The sequence below is a fragment of the Talaromyces stipitatus genome, genomic scaffold, assembly GCF_000003125.1.
Source record: "Talaromyces stipitatus ATCC 10500 scf_1105507295503 genomic scaffold, whole genome shotgun sequence".
In the NCBI taxonomy this organism is placed as follows: Eukaryota; Fungi; Ascomycota; class Eurotiomycetes; order Eurotiales; family Trichocomaceae; genus Talaromyces; species Talaromyces stipitatus.
In genome coordinates, this window is record NW_002990127.1 from 1 (window position 1) to 7532 (window position 7532).

The following is a 7532-nucleotide window of genomic DNA, read 5'->3' on the forward strand; positions in this document are numbered from 1 at the left end:
TATAGCTGTTTCCTGGTTTAGACATATTATTATTTTATATTTTTTTGAGAGTATATACCCCTTTATTTTTATTAATTGGTTTATTTGGGTCAAATAACAAAGTAAGAGCCAGTTTTTACTTATTTTTATATACTTTATTTGGATCGTTATTTATGTTATTGTCTATTATAACAATGGCTTCTATAATGGGTACTACAGATTTCGATGCCTTATTTAAAACTAATTTTGAGTATACAACACAATTATTTTTATTTTATGGTATATTTTTATCTTTTGCTGTAAAAACTCCTACAATTTTTTTAAATACTTGATTATTAAAAGCTCATGTAGAATCACCTTTATCAGGTAGTATTATTTTAGCTGGTATAGTTTTAAAATTGAGTTTATATGGAATATTTAGACTTATTTTACCTTTATTACCTAAGGCTTCTTTAAATTATACATTTATAGTTTATGTAATAGGTGTAGTAACTATTATATATGCTAGTTTTAGTACTTTAAGAACTATAGATATTAAAGAACTTATAGCTTATTCATCTGTATCTCATGCAGCTGTGTATCTTTTAGGTGCATTTAGTAATACTATACAAGGTATTGAAGGTGCTATAACTTTAGGTTTAGCTCATGGTTTTGTATCTTCTGGTTTATTTATATGTGCAGGAGGAATTTTATATGATAGATCATCTACTAGATTAATAACTTATTATAGAGGTATGGGACAAATTATGCCTATATTTAGTATATTATTTTTTATTTTATCTTTAGGTAACTGTGGAGTTCCATTAACTTTGAATTTTTTAGGGGAATTTATGTCAATATATGGTGTATTTGAAAGAATGCCTATTTTAGGTATATTAGCTAGTTCTTCTATAGTATTCTCTGCTGCTTATACTATATTTATGTATAATAGAATAGCATTTGGTGGTTCTTATTCTATTTTCTTTAAAGAAAATTTAAGAGATGTTAATAAAAGAGAATTTATAATGTTATTAATTTTCGTAATATTAACAGTATTATTCGGTATTTACCCTTCTCCTATTTTAGATGGTTTACATTATTCAGTTTCTTCATTAATATATAATATTAATTAAGATTAAATTAATTTGTTTTAATTTATTTTTAGTTCTTATTAGCTCAATGGTAGAGCAGAATACTTCTAATATTTTGATCTAAGTTCGAATCCTAGATAAGAAAAATATAAAAATTTATATATATAAATTATATGTTTTTACTTTGTAATAAAGATATGTAATATTTATAAATATCTATATTGATAAATGTAAAGAAAAATATGCCTCAATTAGTACCTTTTTTTTTTGTGAATCAAGTTGTATTTACTTTTGTAATATTAACAGTATTAGTTTATACTTTTTCTAAATTCATATTACCTAAATTTGTTCGTACTTTTATATCACGTATTTATATAAATAAATTATAATAATTACGTAATATGTTGGAATATCCAATCTTTAAATACGTTAAATAGTATCTATTTTTATAATAATGCAAGTAAATTTCATATTAAGCCCCTTAGACCAATTTGAAATAAGAGATTTACTTTCTCTAAATATTAGTTTATTAAATAACACTCATATATCTTTAACAAATATAGGTTTATATTTATCAGTAGGAATTGTATTAATAATAAGTTATAGTTTATTAGCTACTAATAATAATAAAATAATACCTAATAACTGATCATTAAGCCAAGAAACTTTATATTTTACTGTACATGGTATAGTAATTAACCAAATAAATTCAAATAAAGGACAAGTATATTTCCCTTTTATATACTCATTATTTATTTTTATTTTAGCTAATAATTTATTAGGAATGATACCGTATAGTTTTGCATCTACATCACATTTTGTTTTAACTTTTTCTATGAGTTTTACAGTTGTTTTAGGTGCAACAATTTTAGGTTTCCAAAAACACGGATTAAAATTTTTCTCTTTATTTGTACCTTCTGGTTGTCCTTTAGGTTTATTACCTTTATTAGTTTTAATTGAATTTATTTCTTATTTATCAAGAAATGTTTCATTAGGATTAAGATTAGCTGCAAACATATTATCAGGACATATGCTTTTATCTATTTTAGGTGGATTTACATATAATATTATGACTAGTGGTTTATTATTCTTTTTCTTAGGATTGTTACCTTTAGCATTTATAATAGCTTTTTCAGGTTTAGAATTAGCTATTGCTTTCATCCAAGCTCAAGTTTTTGTAGTTTTAAGTTGTTCATATATTAAAGATGGATTAGACTTACACTAATTATATCCAGATGATATATTACGATTCTATTTGATAAAAGAATTCTTTTAATTTAATAATAATAATAATAATACTATGTATGCATAGACAAGCTCTTATAGCTCAATGGTAGAGCAGATACTGTTAATATCCGTATAGATGTTCGATTCATCTTAAGAGCTATGGTGTAACCCTATAACAGTATTTATACCAATAAATGGAAAGTTCGGAATATATAAATATACACGTGTATATAGCGAGATCAGAGATGATGGGTTAGTAGAACTAAAAACTTATAATAAAATTATGTATGTTTTCGAGCATGTATCCCTTTATTTAGTTTTTATTTAGAATCATAATAGTACAGAAACCGTCTTATTATTAATAATATATATTATCTATTTAATTTTATATATTAATTATCTCTAATCTTAATGTTATTATACATTATAAAAAAAATAATTATTGAGTTTGATGATGGCTCTGATTGAACGCTGTCCAAGTACTTGACACATGCTAATCGTACGACTTTATTTATTTTTTAAGTAAAGTAGTGGTGTACAGGTGAGTAAATGATAATTTGGCTACCTTAAAGTAAGAGTAAATCTCTTATAAAAAAAAAGGAAATCAAAATTCTGCTTTAAGATGTTAATCTTTATCTCGGTGAAGTAGTAGAAGAGGTAATGTCTCTTTCTAGCTAACACTCGTAGTCGTGACTGAGAGGTCGATCGACCACATTGGGTCTGAAAAAACCCCAATGCGTATTAGTACAGCAGTGAGGAATATTGGTCAATGGTCTAACGACTGAACCAGTAACTTGGAAGAATGTAAATGTATTATAACTAATACAATAACGATTAATTCGTATAAAATTCTAAATAGGATAATGATAATGACAATTTCCTATTTATAAGTCTTGACCAAATTACGTGCCAGCAGTCGCGGTAATACGTAGAAGACTAGTGTTAGTCATCTTTATTAGGTTTAAAGGGTACCTAGACGGTAAATAACACTTGAGTAGAGTACTTATTTACTAGAGTTTTATGTGAGAAGGAAGAACTTCTGGAGTAGTGATAAAATACTTTGATACCAGAGGGACTGGTAACGGCGAAGGCGTCCTTCTATGTAAAAACTGACGTTGAGGGACGAAGGCTTGGGTAGCAAGAAGGATTAGATACCCTAGTAGTCCAAGCAGAAAATGATGAATGTCATAGACTAGATAACAAATTTAGTCTATAAATGAAAGTGTAAGCATTCCACCTCAAGAGTACTATGGCAACATATAAACTGAAATCATTAGACCGTTTCTGAAACCAGTAGTGAAGTATGTTATTTAATTCGATAATCCGCGAATAACCTTACCACAATTTGAATATATTAAGTTATTACAAGCGCTGCACGGCTGTCTTTAGTTAATGTCGTGAGATCTGGTTAACTCCTAAAATTAACGAAAACCCTCATTTTATTTGTATATATAAAGTGGTTCTCCAGTATAGTGGAAAGATAAAAGGGATTAAGACAAGTCATCATGGCCTAAATATTGTGGGCTATAGACGTGCCACATATGCCTCTACAAAGGGATGCTATATTGCGAAATGGAGCTAATCCCCAAAATTGGATATAATATGGATTGTTGTCTGTAATTCGACAGCATGAATAAGGAATTACTAGTAATCGTGAATCACCATCGTCACGGTGAATCTAATCTCAGCTAGGTACTAACCACTCGTCAGGCGCTGAAAGGAGTATGTGCAATAAGTTTGGTTTGTTTATATATTAATATAGATAATTAGATGTATAAATATGTAAACATAATTTTCGTATGCATGACTTTAATTGGTGTTAAGTCGAAATATGGTTCGTGTAATGGAAATTGCACGGGATTAATAAATTTGAATAAAAAAAAAACTTTAACTTGTTTTTTTTGCAAAAATTAAAAAAACATTAATTTGTTTTTTTTTAAAGGAAGGTTCCATTATTGGTAAAATGGGTTGAGCTGTAAACTCAATAGCAATATGCTTGTATGAGTTCGAATCTCTTGCTTCCTACAAAAACATGTATAGAAGATTGTTTTTTTTTTACCTTATTTAGATAAATATATATATATAATATATTTATGACAAAAAAATAAAATAAATATATGAATAATATAAATATATTAAAAGATATTAATTATGGTTTTATCCCCGAAATGTTAGATATAATTTATTTATTGTCTATTATATTTGGTATTTCAATTATAATAAATAAAAATCCTATTATTTCGGTGTTATTTTTAATAGGATTATTCGTAAACATCTCTACTTTATTAATAATAATAGGATTTGGTTTTATAGGGTTATCTTACATATTAGTATATGTAGGAGCTGTTTCTATTTTATTTTTATTTATTTTAATGTTAATAAATATAAGAATTTCGGAACTTACTAATGAAACTAATAATGATACACCTTTAGCTATCTTAACTGTTATGTTGTTTTACTTTTTAATAGCTCGTATTTTACCAGGTAATTTAAATTTTTTAAATACAAACGTAGATAATTCACATGTTATAGATGTAAATATTAATGAATATATATACGATGAACAAATACAATATGCAAGTAGTAAATCATGAGATACTTCTTTAGTAGATATAACTCATATAAGTGGTATAGGTAATGTAATGTATACAAATTATGCTATTTGACTAATTATAGCTTCTATAATATTATTATTAGCTATGGTAGGTTCTATTGTAATAACAAAAAAAGCAGAGAAGAGATAATTATTTTTCTTTTTTCTTAATTTGTATGTTTAATATATAGTTCTTATTATATGGTTTATATAGCTAAAAAAAATTTTCAACATCATCCTTTTCATTTAGTATCTCCATCTCCTTGACCTTTATATACAAGTATATCTTTATTTATACTTACTACTTCTACAGTTTTATTTATGCATGGTTTTGAATCTTTTCAGTATTTTGTATTTCTTAGTGTATTAAATGTAGTTTATTCTATGGCTTTATGATTTAGAGATATAATTTCTGAGGGTACTTATTTAGGAAATCATACTTATGCAGTGCAAAGAGGATTAAACTTAGGAGTTGGTCTATTTATAATATCAGAAGTTTTTTTCTTTATAGCTATTTTTTGAACTTTTTTTCATAGTTCAATATCACCTAGTATAGAATTAGGAGGTCAATGACCTCCTATGGGTATTGAAGGTGTTAACCCATTTGAATTACCATTATTAAATACTATAATTTTATTATCTTCTGGAGTTACAATAACTTATGCTCATCATTCATTAATACAAGGAAATAGAAAAGGTGCTTTATATGGTACTATAGCTACAATAATATTAGCTGTAATATTTACAGGTTTCCAAGGTTTAGAGTATACAGTTTCATCTTTTACTATATCAGATGGTGTTTATGGATCATGTTTTTATCTTGGTACTGGTTTCCACGGATTACATGTTATAATAGGAACAGCGTTCTTAGCTGTAGGATTATGACGTTTGATGGCCTATCATTTAACTGATCATCATCATCTTGGATATGAATCTGGTATTTTATACTGACATTTTGTTGATGTAGTTTGATTGTTTTTATATATTTCAGTATATTATTGAGGTTATTAATTAAAATAATATAAGCTAAAAAAAATCTCAACGTGTTAATTTAATGGTAAAATATTATGCTACGGACATAATTATATAAGTTCGAATCTTATACACGTTTATTAATTTTATTTTTAAAGTTTATTAAAAATCTTTATAGAGACCTTAGTTTAACGGTAAAACATGTGACTTTTAATCATTATCTTGTGGGTTCAAATCCCATAGGTCTTATAAAAATGACTATAGTTTAATGGTAGAATCGTCGACTTCCACTCGATAAGTGCTGATTCGAATTCAGCTAGTCATATATTTTTTTTTAGTTATGCTAATAATATATATTAATATTTTTATTTAAACGATCATAAGTTAGCGGTAGACTACTCGTTTACCAAACGAGGTGCGCTGATTCGAATTCAGCTGATCGTAATTAAAACTTTTTTTAGGGTTAGTAACTTAATAGGTAAAGGGTATCTTTGTCGAAGATATAGATGTCGGATCGAGGCCGACCTAACTCGGTAAAGGAAAGGTAGCCATAGGAAGGGCGGGTCGTTTGCTAAACGATATATGTATATATCTAAGAGTTCGAATCTCTTCTTTTCCGTTTAAGAGTATAGTTTAATGGTAAAACCGCAAACTTCAAATTTGCATTTCTTAGTTCAAGTCTGAGTGCTCTTGTATATATTTTTTTAATTAAATATGTCTTTTGGTTCTTTAACTTAACTGGTAAAGTGTATTCTTGATAAGGATATGTTCAGTGTTCGATCCACTGAAGAATCATAGAGAGTTGGCTGAGTGGTTTAAGGCGACTAGCTTGAGTCTAGTTAAAGGTAAAAACTTTCATATGTTCGAATCATATACTCTCTGAAAAAACAGGTTAGAGCCAGGTTGGTTAGGCGTCTCATTTGGGTTGAGGAATTGTTATGTTCGAATCATAATAACCTGATAATAATAATAAATATATTTACAACAATTTAGCTATAGTCTAGCTATGAAAATTTTGTTCTTTTTTAATTATGTATAAAAAGAAATTATTATGGATAATTAGCTATATATTAAAGAATCACATAGATGTTATCTTGATTCTAAGAGAAATCCTAAATAATAAAACAAAGTGAATTGAAATATCTTAGTAACTTTAGGAAAATAAATCAAACGAGATTGTTATTTAAGTAAATACTAAATAATAATAGCCTAATTTAAGTAAAATGGATAATATCTGTTTGAATATAGGGGAACCTTCCTCTAAGGCTAAATATGATATATAAGCGATAGTGAATAGTACCGTGAGGTAAAATTTGAAATAGTAATTTTATAAGCAGCTCGAGTAAAAATTAAAATTAAAAATAAGAGTGTACCTTTTGCATAATGGGTCAGCAAGTTAATTTTAGATGCAAGTGTATAATTTTTAGTATTTTTTGAGATATTAAATTATCTAAGATAAACCAATTATGAAAAAATGATAAGTATCTAAAATTAGACCCGAAGGCTAGTGATCTTACCATGGTCAGGGTTAAAAAAGCCCGAACGGGTTATCGTTGTATAGATATCCGATGAATTGTGGTAAGTTAGTGAAAGATAAAACTGACTAGTATAGCTGGTTTTCCGCGAAACCTATGTGAGTAGGTAATTTAATTAACATCTTAGCAGTACAGAACTGTGATCTCGGACAATAT

At 27.1% G+C, this 7532-nt stretch overlaps 8 non-coding genes across 8 annotated transcripts, besides 17 other annotated features; all 8 read left to right on the forward strand.

Moving 5' to 3' along the window:
• The first annotated feature begins 23 nt into the window (after positions 1-23).
• Positions 24-46: a sequence feature (AT_rich).
• Positions 47-730: 684 nt separating this feature from the next.
• Positions 731-759: a sequence feature (AT_rich).
• Positions 760-1069: 310 nt separating this feature from the next.
• Positions 1070-1122: a sequence feature (AT_rich).
• Position 1123: 1 nt separating this feature from the next.
• TSTA_007190 lies at positions 1124-1194 on the forward strand. The gene has a single exon. It is a non-coding gene; the product is annotated as a tRNA-Arg (tRNA).
• Positions 1192-1265: a sequence feature (AT_rich).
• A 151-nt stretch (positions 1266-1416) lies between these two features.
• Positions 1417-1444: a sequence feature (AT_rich).
• An 883-nt stretch (positions 1445-2327) lies between these two features.
• Positions 2328-2347: a microsatellite.
• An 18-nt stretch (positions 2348-2365) lies between these two features.
• TSTA_007200 lies at positions 2366-2435 on the forward strand. Its single transcript has one exon. It is a non-coding gene; the product is annotated as a tRNA-Asn (tRNA).
• Positions 2436-2628: 193 nt separating this feature from the next.
• Positions 2629-2720: a sequence feature (AT_rich).
• A 1415-nt stretch (positions 2721-4135) lies between these two features.
• Positions 4136-4217: a sequence feature (AT_rich).
• Positions 4218-4341: 124 nt separating this feature from the next.
• Positions 4342-4421: a microsatellite.
• Positions 4422-4451: 30 nt separating this feature from the next.
• Positions 4452-4507: a sequence feature (AT_rich).
• A 119-nt stretch (positions 4508-4626) lies between these two features.
• Positions 4627-4664: a sequence feature (AT_rich).
• Positions 4665-5873: 1209 nt separating this feature from the next.
• Positions 5874-5894: a sequence feature (AT_rich).
• A 15-nt stretch (positions 5895-5909) lies between these two features.
• On the forward strand, positions 5910-5980 carry TSTA_007210. The gene has a single exon. It is a non-coding gene; the product is annotated as a tRNA-Arg (tRNA).
• Positions 5978-6011: a sequence feature (AT_rich).
• Positions 6012-6018: 7 nt separating this feature from the next.
• On the forward strand, positions 6019-6090 carry TSTA_007220. The gene has a single exon. It is a non-coding gene; the product is annotated as a tRNA-Lys (tRNA).
• Positions 6091-6095: 5 nt separating this feature from the next.
• Positions 6096-6166, forward strand: TSTA_007230. Its single transcript has one exon. It is a non-coding gene; the product is annotated as a tRNA-Gly (tRNA).
• Positions 6164-6215: a sequence feature (AT_rich).
• A 248-nt stretch (positions 6216-6463) lies between these two features.
• TSTA_007240 lies at positions 6464-6534 on the forward strand. Its single transcript has one exon. It is a non-coding gene; the product is annotated as a tRNA-Sec (tRNA).
• Positions 6535-6557: a sequence feature (AT_rich).
• Positions 6558-6564: 7 nt separating this feature from the next.
• Positions 6565-6636, forward strand: TSTA_007250. Its single transcript has one exon. It is a non-coding gene; the product is annotated as a tRNA-Ile (tRNA).
• Position 6637: 1 nt separating this feature from the next.
• TSTA_007260 lies at positions 6638-6723 on the forward strand. Its single transcript has one exon. It is a non-coding gene; the product is annotated as a tRNA-Ser (tRNA).
• A 78-nt stretch (positions 6724-6801) lies between these two features.
• Positions 6802-6823: a sequence feature (AT_rich).
• A 361-nt stretch (positions 6824-7184) lies between these two features.
• Positions 7185-7206: a sequence feature (AT_rich).
• The last annotated feature ends 326 nt before the right edge of the window (positions 7207-7532 follow it).